The following is a 14,637-nucleotide window of genomic DNA, read 5'->3' as shown; positions in this document are numbered from 1 at the left end:
TGGGAATCTCTGGCCCATGACCAGCCAAATTGGAGGAAGTGCAGCCAGGAGGGCGCTGAGCACCTCAAGTCCCATCGCCGAGAATAAGCAGAAACCAAACATAGACAATGGAAGGAGTGCGCGCCAACCCAGGCTCCCCACCCACCCCTTCCTTCAACCACTGTCTGTCCCACCTGTGACAGAGACTGTAATTCCCGTATTGGACTCCTCAGTCACCTGACAACTCACTTTTCGAGTGGAAGCAAGTCATCCTCGACTCCGAGGGACTGCCTATGATGATGATGATGATTGGGTCACTTGCAATCAATCAATATGACTTATTGAATTAGCCTATAGAATGTAATATTCTCTTATTCCAAACAAATCCAAATGGTTTCATGTGGAAAGTTGCATCAGCTGCCAGTCTGACAGAGCTCAATCTTGTGGCCACTCAGACCTTCACTTACAGCATGGGTCGATGGATAGTAATCAGGAGCAGGAACCCTGAATGACTTTTCTCCTCCAACGCTTGGGGCACTGAGGCCAATTTATAGCACTGCCATTCCTGGCCAGCTGACCAAATAGAGAATGGATCAGAATTCAAACCTAGATCCTGCTAGTCCACATAGCTCAGTTACTCATGCTCTTAACCCGAGCCTTCAATTATATGTTGAAAAGCAAAGTCAATACTTATGCAACAAAAGTACGCCTGATAAGTATTAAACCCAAGTTTCTAATGTACTTAGATTACACGGTTACTGCACTCTGAAAAAAGGTGCAACTATTGCAAATAATGGCCCGGAATTTGCGGTCAACAGCGAACCAAAGGCGCCTGTTACTGGTCCCAAAGTACGCTTTGCACAAGGAATCCCTGTGTCGAGAACTTCAGGTTTTCCAACATTTAATTCAAATCAACTAAGTATAGTGGGGATCCCCCTGTGCAAACTGTTGTGACTTTAACAAGCTGTCCTGGTATCCAATCAAAATGCAGAATTCTCAGACAGCGAACAAGGAAGTGAGTAAGCTCTTACAATTCCAACTTTTTAAAATATATGTTAGAGAAAGCAAAGCAAAGATTGGGGCTCTCACATGGGGAAGAGGTAAACCTGAAATAAAAACGGACAAACATTTTTTTTTTTAAATGGGGAGGGTGGGCAGAGCGGAGCCTGTGGCGGAGTAGTGAATGACAGACCGTAACTTCAGGATTTCCACACGCCTGTGTATGCACCAAATCCCAAAGTTGCGGTCAGTTTCAAATGCAGAATGATAACGAATGCAGCTTATTCACAGTCATCCCGACCGCAAATTCTAGGCCAATATTTACCAATTGGCAGTAAATGCGCAGTAACAATCAGCATTTTTTTTTAAAATTCCTACCACAGTCTTCACAAGAATATGTGAGCAAAAGAATACGTTGAAGACCTGAACCTTAAATTGCACCAATGTCACCGGGAATACAGCTGCAGTTTGGGATGATTGCTTCCCGTATTTTCCCACATGCTTGTGGGGATATTCATGTCGGGATATTTCTGGCCTCCACTAACCTTCCCAACCTGACTCCTGAACATTCTTACTCACACCAACTTACCTTGCACCTCCATCCATCCCTCTCTACTCAGAACTCCGACACGGCAAGCGAGCCCCGGGGGGGGCAAAGGAAACATTACAAGGACACCCTCAAAGCCTCCCTGATAAAATGCAACATCCCCACTGACACCTGGGAGTCCCTGGCCAAAGACCGCCCGAAGTGGAGGAGGTGCATCCAGGAGGGCACCGAGCACCTCGAGTCTTGTCGCCGAGAGCATGCAGAAAACAAGCGCAGGCAACGGAAGGAGCGTGTGGCAAACCAAACTCTCCACCCACCCTTTCCCTCAACGACTATCTGTCCCACCTGTGACAGAGACTGTAATTTCTGTATTGGACTGTACAGCCACCAAAGAACTCACTTTTAGAGTGGAAGCAAGTCTTCCTCAATTTTGAGGTACTGCCTATGATGATGATCTCCATTATCACTTCCCCATCTGACTAGCCTTCCCAGACTTTATGAAGAATAGGATCGGGGGTTAGAAATTGAGGCCACAATCTCGGCAATCATGGCGAGACCAGGACGGATGGCGAAGCCACTCCTCGCTGCAGCTCGCACTGTATGAACAATCTTCCCTTCATGGGGCTTGCTCAGCCCATCCTGCGAGGTTCCTGGCCAATTAAAAGGAAGCTGGTCTGATGACGTCATCAGACGTTTTCCTTAAAGGGACCATGTCCACATTGATTTTGACAGTTGTTTTGTCAGTGTTCTGCAGCATTGCGCTGCTGCAAACACTGACAAACACGGCACAGAGGGGCACGGCTGCACCCAGGCTCTCCCATCACTCCCTCCAGATGCTTATGGAGGGAATCACAGCACACAGGGAGGTTCTCCTCCCTTCCCATGGGCAGAAGAGATCTCACCAGGAGACCAACGCAGCCTGGATGTACATTGCACAGGAGGACACAAGCAGGGATATCATCAGGAGGACCAGGCTGCAGTGGCGCAAACCTTTCAATGATCTCAGTGGATCACGAAACATTACAGCAAAACCACACTCAGCCTGATCCTGCTGTGCCACTCATCATGTCCCCATCACTCTGCCTTCCCTACCCTACTCCTGCACATCCTTACTCACACCAACATACCTTGCATCTCCATCCATCCCTCTCTGTCTACATTGGATATATTCAAGAGGGAGTTATATATGGCCCTTACAGCTAAGGGGATCAAGGGGTATGGAGAGAAAGCAGGAAAGGGATAGAGGGAATGAACAGCCATGATCTTATTGAATGGTGGTGCAGGCCGAATGGCCTACTCCTGCACCTATTTTCTATGTTTCCATCTCACTAGCCACCCCTCGCACTCACCCTGCATCCTAGTGCAATCGTACCAACCAACAATATACAAGGTTTCTGTAAGGTTTCTGTTAATGTGGTGTCAAACATTGAAACCTTTATTTTGAACATTTTGCGTTCTTGACCAGATGTGTGAAACTTTGGAAGTGGCTTGGTGAGTTGCAATGAATGATGAGACATAAGGGTACCCCCCACAATGGTGATGAGTGTGAAAGGAATGGCTTGGGCATTGCAGGGATGCTTTATAGTGTTGGTGTGGGGTAGTACCAACTTGGCCCATCATGTGGCAGCCAGGATGTACAGCGAGTGAAGTAAATGTGGCCATGGTGAGGCCATCCCTGGCCTCCCAGGCAGCATTGTGGTCGGGTGCTGATGTTCTGTGTCCTGTGCAGCATCTGTGATTGCTGAGAAGGTTGGTGTTGATGGTGGTGCCACTGGTGTTGGGGCTGATCATGCTGGGATTCTGAGGACCAAGGTGAGATTTTATCACCGGCACAATGCTGCTGGAACAGATGGCAGCTGAAGTTGAGATGACTGAAGCGATCTGTCACTGGTGAGAGAGTTGCTCTAAGGAGGCGACAGTGGATAGAGAGTTCACTGCAGACACTTCCAAACTGCATATACCTCTAAAGTGTGTTCCAAATCCTGAAGGCTTCAGCCTCAGAGATTGGAAAGTGAACAGCTGTGAAATGATAGCTGCAGAAGTGGTATAAAAGCTGTCAACTAGTCAAAGCAAAGGAGAGTCATTGAGAATCTGACACACTTACGTGATACCCGAGCAACGGGAAGCTGCTGAAAAATTTGGAAAAATGGTAAGTATCTGGTAAAATTATTTTTAAATACCTCAAATGATCTTAATTAGCTGGCCTGCCGCTTGGTGTCAGGACTGTGAACCACAGCCAAACCTGACACTTTGGAAACTGACAAGGAGGCGGGTTCAGACCGGGATCCCGGCGCGCTGTCAATCTCAGCCAAACCCACACTCGCCGGGCTGGTAAGATTCCGGCCTCAGTCTGGGGTCAGTTAGGATACTGAGGTTGCTAACAGTCTGGTTCAATCTGAAATAGTGGCAAAGGAGGGGGATGGAATTTCAAGGGTATGGTGTTTAACTGGTGGAAATTGCGACTCACCCAACACTGGATGTTGGACAAGCAACCTGACAGCAGAGAGGCAGCGGAGATGTTGAGAGGTAGTGGAGTGGTAGAGCTGGCTGTCGTCAGCGTACATATAGAATCACAATATATAAGATGTAGGTTTGTGTCCATAATTTCCCTCTCCGATTTCACATAAAGTAATCATCCCTTTCCCCGGTGTTTGGGACGGGAGAGATACAAATCAGGAAGCTACATCAACTTAATAGCACAGTGAATTTGTTTACTGAAATAATAAACAAACAAAAAAAACAGTTGCAGAGCACACTTACTTGCTACATATTTACTCTATTGCATGGACAACGGAAAGCAAGATTGGAGATCTTTGGTCACAATGGTTCAAGGACAGGAAATGGAAAATTTAAGGAGTGTTGCTGGTTCACAACATCTACATCTTTGACAAGTAACACTTGTTTCACAGCTTGGTTACTTTTATTTAACCAATTCTCTCTGATCTAGTTATTAGCAAAATAACTTATTGAATGCTCATTGAAAACACTTTCACAAGAACCTCGCTCATCTTATGCCGCATAGTACAACATACAGGTATTTCCAAAACATGGACATAATGATCAGTCAGGTCAAACATTTTACTTGTTCTGAATGATCAACAAATTGGATAAAGAGATCACACAAAATGATACCAGTTTTTAAAAGAGCCTGTATTTTGTTGTCCACCTGAGAGGGCCTCAGCTTAACGTCACATCTGAAAGACGGCACCTCTGACAGTGCAGCACTCCTGCAGCACTGCACTGGAGCATCAACCGAGATTCTGTGCTCAAATCTCTGGAGTAGGACTTGAACCCACAACCTCTGACCCACTGAGCCACAGCTGACACTCAAAGGCTAAAACTTATAGTGCAAGAAGGCATCAAAGTTGAAAACAGCAGGAAAGAAAACAGGGTAAATCAAGGAATAGTGAGTATTGTAAATAAGTGTTGAAAGTTTCAATAGAATTCAGATTTTTTTTTAAATTATAAAACCAAAACACCACTACAAATACGAGTTACAATCCCCTAAAAGTTGCTAGGTTAGAATTCTCGATTATAAAGATGATTTTATACCAATGTTATACCACCACCTGGTCCACTCCCAAGACAACATCAGTCCATGTACCTAAGTTGCCACCGTCACATTATATTGCCTAAACTCATTGGATGTGTAGTCACTTGAAACTTTGGAGTTCCACCACACATTCACATGACTCTTGGCCTGAATAGTACAGGATATGCTAACTAAACCACGTATCTGCTGCCAACCTGAGAAAGGAACTGGACCCTCACTAGTAAGTAGTTAGAAGAAGCTATCTTTACATATGTGTTGCACCAATTGCTCATGTCACATGGCAGCCAACAACACGTTACTTAACCACTAGAATACCACTTAGGTTAGTATTCCATAGAGCAACAGTCAGGGCTGGTTTGAATTTAGCATATTTCATGCTGCAGAAATCCTACCAGTACAAGGGTATTAAGCTGGATTAATATCAGAGTGTTTCCACCTTGGTCAGGACCGCCTCCAGCAGCTGCTTTGTAACATGGAGATGAACCTCAAGAGGTGATTCCCTCCCTGGCGACCACCAATCATGAATGACTGCAATTGGACCCTATGGTTGTCATTTTTTCAGGTCACATGCAGTAGACATTTCGGAACACCTCTGCATTCCTGGCCGGTGTGCATTTTGCTCTGACATCAATTAAGGTGCAGAGTCAGAAATGTACCGTACATTGAAACAACAGCACTTGCAAAGCTCACGCATGCACAACTGTTTTAAAGTCACTATTGTGCCTTTTTAAAACAACTGCATTTGGATAAGATTGTATGTTTCAATAATGCCAAGGGTGTCCTGAAATCTGCCCTGTAACTTAAATGGAGCGAATTTCAATAAGCCTTAACAAATTGGAACATAGGAGGCCATTCAGACCTCCAGCTGTTCTGCGATTTGTTTAGATCATGGCTACCTGAATTTCATTTACTCGGCTTTGCTCCGTATCCTTTGATGCCCTTACCCAACAAAAATGGAAATGGTTCGACTATAAGTAGAACATGAAACAGGCGTTGTCACCTTCCTGAAGACGGTTCAGGGACATTCAGGCGCCAAGAAATATCCGCTCCAATAAAATCCAGTTCAGATTAAGAGTCTACTTTGTTAGCCACCACAATAAGTTCAAACTACAGTACACTGCATTCACTTTTGCTCTAGTGTATAGATTTAAAGATAAAATTGTGGCACATGCAATGACAATACCCACTGCAGGCTCGAAGGGCCGAATGGCCTACTCCTGCACCTATTTTCTAGGTTTCATTGCTTACCAATGTAAATTACAAGGCACTGCATGACTTTTGCAATCTCTGCATAACATTCCCATTTTTATCATGAAGAAATCTTTATGCTACAAGGTGGAAAACATTGATCAATGTTAAAGTGAAATGTAACCCAATAATTATGCGTGGTAGTTTCGTTTCTTTTCAAAATACCTTGCAATGCATTTTCATAAACAAACATCGTAAAATCATGTGACAGGTTTAAATTGATGTATGTTTCACGTTCTAATTTATCACATTGCAACATTGTTAATCAGGCAGATGTTTAGATAGGTATTGGATGGTGTTCAAAGGTTGCAAGGCTGAAGTCGAGCACCATCATATCCGTATATGGTCAGGAATCTAATTGCAGGAGAACAGGTGGATAGGCGGAGTTGTGGGCTTTCAGGCTGCACACTTCTCACTGCTCAGTAATTTACTTGTGTATTATTCAGGATCCATTATTCTATAGACTGGGTGTAGGGTTCTGCTACTAGGTACAGTCCATGTCTTTCATAACATCACATAATTATCACTACACCTTCTCAGTTCTTCTTGTACTGATCTTTTGTAGAAGATTGCGTTTAATAAGATAACATTTCAAATTTTATAGATAGACATGTAAGATTTTTTTTTAAACATGCAATACAGTACTAAAACTCTGCCTTCCTGTATACCAATCAATGTAGCATATAATATTGATATAATATAAGAAAAAGCCATTTAAAAAGCAATACACATGATTAGTAAAACTATGTATCATATTATTCCATGAAGGTTGCAGCCAATCGTTACATAAAAACTCGGATTATTAATAATGTAAAATCATGATTTATATCAGTGATTACATTATGGAAGGCCAACAGTTAATTGACAAAAGTACAACAATATCACCTCGTCAAAGCACGATATACACAAAACGAAAAGTCCAAGGATAATGCGAAGTCTGGTAAAGTTAAATACTATCTCTGGGACTGATTGTAGAAATAATGGGGTCAATATTACCCCCCCCCCCCACAATGGGAGGGACAGGGTCGGTGGGGGATAAAAATTTTTTAATCGAGAATGCATCACCAACTTGCCGCATATGCGCATGCCGCCATTTTTACAGCAGCAAATTGCATAGTGTGCCTGTGTCCTGTCTTGGAGAGGCAGGACACTTTATTATAGTATTTTAATCAGGCTCCCACAGTGCAATTGCGAGCCCGATTTAAATTTAGCAGTTATCAGTCGGTTTTCCCAGGGCTCAGGAAACCCGGCAGCAAAATGGAGCTGGAAGTAGCCGGCTGCAGAAAGCAAGTGGAAATGTGTATAGTTATGCTGCTCCTTATCGGTCTGCTTTTTAATGCACAGTTACAAAACTTGTTATGGTATGTTGAATTTTAGATTCCCGTCAGCATTCCTTGTGAGCCAGGAGGAGCAGGCATGTTCCTCCATCTCCTCAAGCAAAGCTTTGACCTCCCTTGTGACAGTCGCGATCAGCCAACACACCCCCCCCCAACACCCTAACCCCTCCTCCCAACACCCTAACCTCCCCCTCCTCCCAACACCCTAACCTCCCCCTCCTCCCAACACCCTAACCTCCCCCTCCTCCCAACACCCTAACCTCCCCCTCCTCCCAACACCCTAACCTCCCAACACCCTAACCTCCCCCTCCTCCCAACACCCTAACCTCCAACACTCTAACCTTCCCCCCCCCAACACCCTAACCTCCAACACCCTAATCTTCCCCCCCCCCAACACCCTAACCTCCCCCCCCCCAACACCCTAACATCCCCCCCCAACACCCTAACCTCCCCCCCCAACACCCTAACCTTCCCCCCCACCCCCCAACCTCCCCCCCCAACACCCTAACCTCCCTCCCCAACACTCTAACCTTCCCCCCCCAACACCCTAACCTTCCCCCCCCCCAACACCCTAACCTCCCCCCCCCCCCCCAACACCCTAACCCCTGCTCCCCTCCTCCCAACACCCTAACCTCTGCTCCCCCCCTCCCAACACCCAAACACCCTCCCCCCAACACCCTAACCCCCTACCCCTCCCAAACACCCTAACCCCCGATGCTGAGCTGCTTGCCCGCGATTGGCTGGACCCTCCCTCCTGTCCAAGCCCCAATCTCAAGCTGCCTGCCCCACACTTGCCAACGCCCCCATCAAGCCTCAATCTTTCTCTCCCTCACGATTGCAGGGCTGTGACTCCCCCACCAAATCCAAGTCCCAATCTTTTCCATTTGCCGGGGTCCGTGCCCAACAGTCTCCGGCCATGGCCTCATACCATTGGCTTTCCCGCTCGGCAGCCAACCTGTCAAACTGGCCGACTGCTGAGAGGGAAACTGAATAAAAAAGTGATAATGAGGTCCTACCATTAAATTCAGCAGATCCTCCTAAACAACAATGCCTTTATTAGCACAGGTCCAATCTTACATGAAAAGAGGTGGCAAATCTGATTTATGCATTCTAACCCCCTCAGGATATTAAACCATAAAACACTGACAGGAATCTAAAATTCAGTTTAGTTAGTTACAAAACTTGTTATAGTATTATCAAGCAGACAGACAAGGAGCAGCATAACAATACACATTTCCACTTTAATTAGTGAATCAAAAACAAATTCCTTTCTTTGGAAACATGGAATATTAGATGATGATTGTAATAGGTACAATACTATTTCAATGTATTATTTTTAAATGATTTCCAAAATATGCCGATTAGGTTTTATGACAAAAGAGCCTTTCTATTAAAATTCAAAATACTATGTTAATATTTGACCTTTACTAAATAAAATAATTCTGCGGCTCAAAACAGCAGAATTGTTATCTCAGTGGAAAGTTTTTGAACAGGCTCATTCTCTGAAAGAGCCAGGAGAGAACTTGTCTCAAAGCTTCAATTTAGCCATGCCATGCTAACTGATGTGCAAGGTTCATGTTGAATTTATTCTATGACCTTTTTAATTCAACAGTTCAGGATTTTAAGCACCATACCTCTCTTCAAATGGTTGTGTGCTGTATGATTCTTCGTAATATGAAATCTCTGTGGCCTCAGACTGCACTTTTTAATTGCACCTTGATGATGTATATAAGATTTTTTTCTACATTAGGTGATTTCTATATATGCAAATTGCTGCTGTTGTTAACGATTCTCCATCTAGTTTAACATGGGTCAGGGCTCTCTACAGTTTACTTGTGTAAATATCAGTCTGCTGAACAACCACTTGGCTCTGGATATGTTTTGCCGGGTAACTCAGTCTCTCTGCACACCTCCACTGTGCTTGAAATAACTGCAGCAGGGCTCCTACTCCAACACTGGCTCGTCCGCTGACCTGCATTGCGGCACCAGTACCCACTATAGCTGTTTGGTTGTCAGCCCTTGCCTGGTTCCTTGTAACTGCAAAGGCTTCCTGTATATTAGCATTCAAATTGTTCCAACAATGTATCAGACTCCAACATTTTATCCAAATTTCCAAAATACACAATGTAATCTCACTTGGCTAAGGCTACATCCTTTGCTCCCAAAAATACAATGATTGCAGTCACTCCTACTCTCTAACATTGTTAGTTAGTAGATGTAGGTGTATAAATATCAGACAACACCCTTGTATCACCCAAACCTGACATATTTTGTCATGAAATGGCACACTGTCTGCATGACTATACAGGTCACTTATTTTTCCATTAATTGAGGGCAATGTTTGATTGCTTTGACATATTGTAAGTAGCATTTAGACACAAAATGATGACAAACCATAAAAAGATAGTGCTTGCTGAAATTATATGGACATAAGAGGACCATTTAGAAAGAACTCACACCTAATGGCATAGCCCAAGTCAAAAGCTATCAGTAACATTTATCCTTTCGCATTACTTTAACAAGTAGTGTAACATCACCAACACCTGGCCGGCCTCCCATCTTCCACCTATATAAATTTGAGCTCATCCAAAACACTGTTGCCTGTATTCTAACTTGCACCAGGTCCCATTTACCATCATCACTGTGCTCGCTGACCTATATTGGTCACCTGGCACCCGGTCCAGCAAATTCCCATCCTTGTTTTCAAATCCCTCCATGGCCTCGCCCCTCCCCATCTCTGTAACCTCCTCCAGCCCAACAACCCTCCGAGATCTCTGCACTCCTCCAATTCTGGCCTCTTATATGTCCCTGATTTTAACTGCTCAGGCCCTAAGCTCTGGAATTCCCTCCCTAAACCTCTATGCCTCTCTACTTCTCGCTCCTCCTTCAAGACCTTAAAACCTACCTCTTTGGCCAAGCTTTTGGTCACTTATGCTAATATATCCTTATGTGGCTCGGTGTCAATTTTGTTTGATAATGCTCCTGTGAAGTGTCTTGGGAACGTCAAAGATGCTATATAAATGCAAGTTTTTGCTGATGTAAAAGGCAATTTCACCATATCAATAAATGGCTTTAAACATCTAAACATTTAGGCTTGGTCAAAATGGCAACAATGTTTTAAGATACAGCTCTTTATCGTGTCCATACATAGTGCACGGTTATATCAGTAAGTAACTTGCTGCATCTGATAGTACAAATAACACTTCGCTAAAATTTAAATGCTGCAATAAATCTGTTGCTGCATAAATATTTTTCACCATCAGTTTATCATCTCTTTGGAGTGAACTGTTTCAGGGATATAGCTAATGGGACATTACACTATTATTGCACTGAATTTGTTGGTGACGAAAGCAAAGAGAAAATGAATTTGCAAATCATATTGATCTAAATTGGCGGCAATGCTTTCAGCTGCCTTGGCTCTAAGCTCTGGAATATCCTCCCTAAATCCGTCTACCTCTCTACCTCTCTCCTCTTTAAAGATGCTCATCTTTGATTAAGCTTTTGGTCATCTGTCCTGATAGCTCGTTCTGTGGCTCAGTGCCAAAAATGTTTTTATTGATATCGCTCTAAGTAAAATGTCTCAAGGTGCTTAACATGTTAAACGTGTGATATAAATGCAAGTTGTTGTTGTAAATTGGTTTCAATAACTCAAATGGTGCTGATCTGATGACAATAAGTTGAGCATGTGTCTTTATAGAGTGCACAGAAGTTAACATAGATTTTGAGAACTTTAAAGCTCTGTAGAATCTCCTGCACAGTTATAGGGTCATCAGTTTTCAATATTTCATATCGTAGGTCAAGAAGATGCATATCAGATGAACAGAACTATAGGCAAGCTAAGCTGAATCAAATATAAAAACACTACTTGGTGGGAAATAAAGTTGTTTTCTAGCAAATAAAAAAAGTTTGATTATTTTTCTGTCTGTTTCCTTAAATTTACCACACCACGGTCTCACCCCAGTTAAGAAACGTGGGGTAGAGATCAGTCGATGCTACCCTTTATACAGCTGTTTCAAAGTGTGCAAGGGCACCCTTTTTGTGACTGGATCAATACTTTCTCCTTTTGGGGAAAGGTTCTGCCACTGCTCATCACCTCCCCACAGCAACTTGGCAAAAGATCTCAAACTCAGTATATGGGAATTGCAGGCAAACACCCATATTCATCCACTCCACATAGTTCCAACCTTGCCACTGTGCTACCTTGGCATACATATCCATCATTGCAACATACATTATGGCAACACTTATATTTAATCCTCCACAATTGTAATGAACTAAAAGTTCAAGATTTCATTACCAGAGTACTTTATTTGATATTGCAGTTGTTGATTTAATATGGATTTTACTAAGTTAGATGCTTCATGTGCATGAGTATACTGTACTCAAAAGGCTAGTAATCTAAACTTAAATCCTTAATAAAGGATGCTCTCCAGATAACGAAGCAGAAAAAAAACAATATTGATTCACCCAATGGCAAATCTATCACTGCAAGAGCCATTTATATATTAGTCCCAACATACTTCAAATCCATTACAAAAAAATGTACTTTCATTTTGAAAAAATTAGGATACTTTGCTGGTCGAGAAAATAGTTGCAATGAAGCATGGGTAGTTATAACTGAAATAATAATGATTAAATAATTAATCCTGCAACATTGAACAAACAACTATTTTTTAAATGAAACAAGTGTAAACGTCATAAAGTTATTTTACATTTAAGAAGAATTCATAAAACTATTATTCCTATCTGCTTGGTTTTATAGCAAAGAATTTGTGTAACTTTAAATCCGAGTATAGCCCACGATCTGAAAGGCAAACTAAACAAATTGGTTAGCAACTACAGTCTGATCGTGCATCGCACTGAGCAACATTCCACCTCCAAAGTTTGATGAACCCTGTAATCTAAGGCTTGACTATTCTCATTTCTCCCTAATTCCTCCCAGGGGAAAGGCATACAAAGTTTAATTTGAACAATCCTTCAATTGGTGAAAAAAACACTCAGTTCAAATTGAAATCAACTTGTAATAGTTACCGTTTTCAAAGAACGGCAGAGTCTACAGAAATAATTCCACTCACCAATAATATAACTTTACACTTGGGTAGATGAGGAAGTATTTGACTTAATGAGCGAATGAGTGAGTCTGCTCCGCTCCTTGTCCGAGGTGAGGGTGAGCCCGCTCCGCTCCGGGAGTGCCAGCATTGTGAGGTCACTTGATTGACACTTGCTCCAGGTGCCTCCTGCGCCGCCAACCTCGTGTCAATCAAATGCGGCAGCCAATGGGGTCGGCTCCCGGCAGGGAGGCGGGGTCCCAGGTACAACTGTGTGGGGGGCGGTGACGCTCCCGTAGCAACGGTTGCTAAGGCTAGCGAAGGACGCTCACACTGTGCAATGCCAGACACCTCACCTGCACTCCCCGTCTCAGCCCTTCAGGCTGAGGTGGAAAAACACAAAAAAAAAACCAAAAAAAGGAAAAAAGGGCCTTGTAAATGTCTGGTGTGTCACCCAGGTCGGGTGGCACCGTTTAATGTTTTATGTTTTCGCAGGTAAACTCAAAAGAGTTTCAGGCTGAGGTGGAAAAACACAAAAAAAAAACCAAAAAAAGGAAAAAAGGGCCTTGTAAATGTCTGGTGTGTCACCCAGGTCGGGTGGCACGGTTTAATGTTTTATGTTTTTGCAGGTAGACTCTAAAAGAGTTTCAGGCTGAGGTGGGCAAACTGTAGACAAAACAACAAAAGATGCGCAATGTAACCATAAATAAAAGAAGAAATGTTCATCGTTATTTGAAAGATAAAGACAGGTTCAAGTTTGGCTTGTAATTCTTCACCTGAGCTGCCACGGTTAGTTTGAGCTGGTGTTCTGGAAGGTTACAGGATTAAGCGCCAGTCACGAGGGCCTCTGCCTGGGCTGATAGGTCACTATTGAGAAAGTCCTGCATTGTCTAAGGAGCCATTTTAGCTGGATGTAAAGGATCCCCTGGCACTCATCAAACAGCCTCAAGTTCTCCTGCATGCCTGGCTAACAACAACAACTTATATTTATATAGCGCCTTTAACGTAGTGAAACACCCCAAGGTGCTTCACAGGAGTACGATGAGACAAAAAATTTGACATCGAGCCGCATAAGGAGAAATTAGCACAGGTGACCAAAAGCTTGGTCAATAGAGGTAGGTTTTAAGGAGCATCTTGAAAGAGGAAAGAGCCAGAGAGGTTTAGGCAGGGAGTTCCAGAGCTTGGGGCCTAGGCAACAGAAGGCAGGGCCACCAATGGTTCAGCGATTATAATCAGGGATGCTCAAGAGGCCAGAATTAGAGGAGCGTAGACATGGGGGGGGGCGGGGGGGAGAGTTGGAGGAGATTACAGAGATAGGGAGGGGCGAGGCCATGGAGGGATTAGAAAACAAGGATGAGAATTTTCAAATCGAACCGCAACCAAAACAGATTATTTATTTATTTGATTTGGCCTATGTGGAACTTGCGTGGGCAAATTGGATGTTGTATTTGTCATGTATTCAACTATCATTGTAACCCATGTATAAGCTGACCTAAGTTGTACACCTTGAGAACACCGACCACAGGGGGTGAACTTGTGGGAGACACTGCCAACCTGGACTTTCCAGTATAAAAGGGGAAGCTCCACCCACTGTCTAGCTCATGAGGTCTTGGTAATAAAGATAACTGGTCACAGAGTGATCTTTTCTCAAGTATGGGCCTCATGTGCATTTATACTGTATAGTAAGGACATATCATTGACAACGAGAAACTGGGATTTAAACCACGCGAGCATGGCCACTAGCGGCACAGAAGAGAGGTACTGTGTTGGTGATGATTGGGACAACTTTATTAAGAGACTACAGCAAAGTTTTGTCACTAAGGAATGGTTGGGACAAGATTCGGCCGACAAACGCAGGGCTCATCTCCTGATGGTTTGTGGATCCAGAACGTACTCCCTGATGAAGGACCTTCTAGCGCCAGAGAA

General features: G+C 43.5%; 1 protein-coding gene across 1 annotated transcript in view; it reads right to left on the bottom strand.

The window, feature by feature from the left end:
- LOC139265396 (plastin-1-like) overlaps positions 1-12,837 on the bottom strand; it is a 196,260-nt gene extending 183,423 nt beyond the window's left edge. Inside the window, exon 1 of the mRNA XM_070882386.1 lies at positions 12,739-12,837. The gene's annotated coding sequence lies outside the window, so the exon portion shown is untranslated. The remainder of the gene's footprint in view (positions 1-12,738) is intronic.
- Between the last annotated feature and the right edge of the window lie 1,800 nt (positions 12,838-14,637).

Source organism: Pristiophorus japonicus, chromosome 6 (genome assembly GCF_044704955.1).
Source record: "Pristiophorus japonicus isolate sPriJap1 chromosome 6, sPriJap1.hap1, whole genome shotgun sequence".
NCBI lineage: Eukaryota > Metazoa > Chordata > Chondrichthyes > Pristiophoridae > Pristiophorus > Pristiophorus japonicus.
Note: the sequence above shows the minus strand (reverse complement) of the source record. Positions and strands in the feature narration are given on the sequence as shown.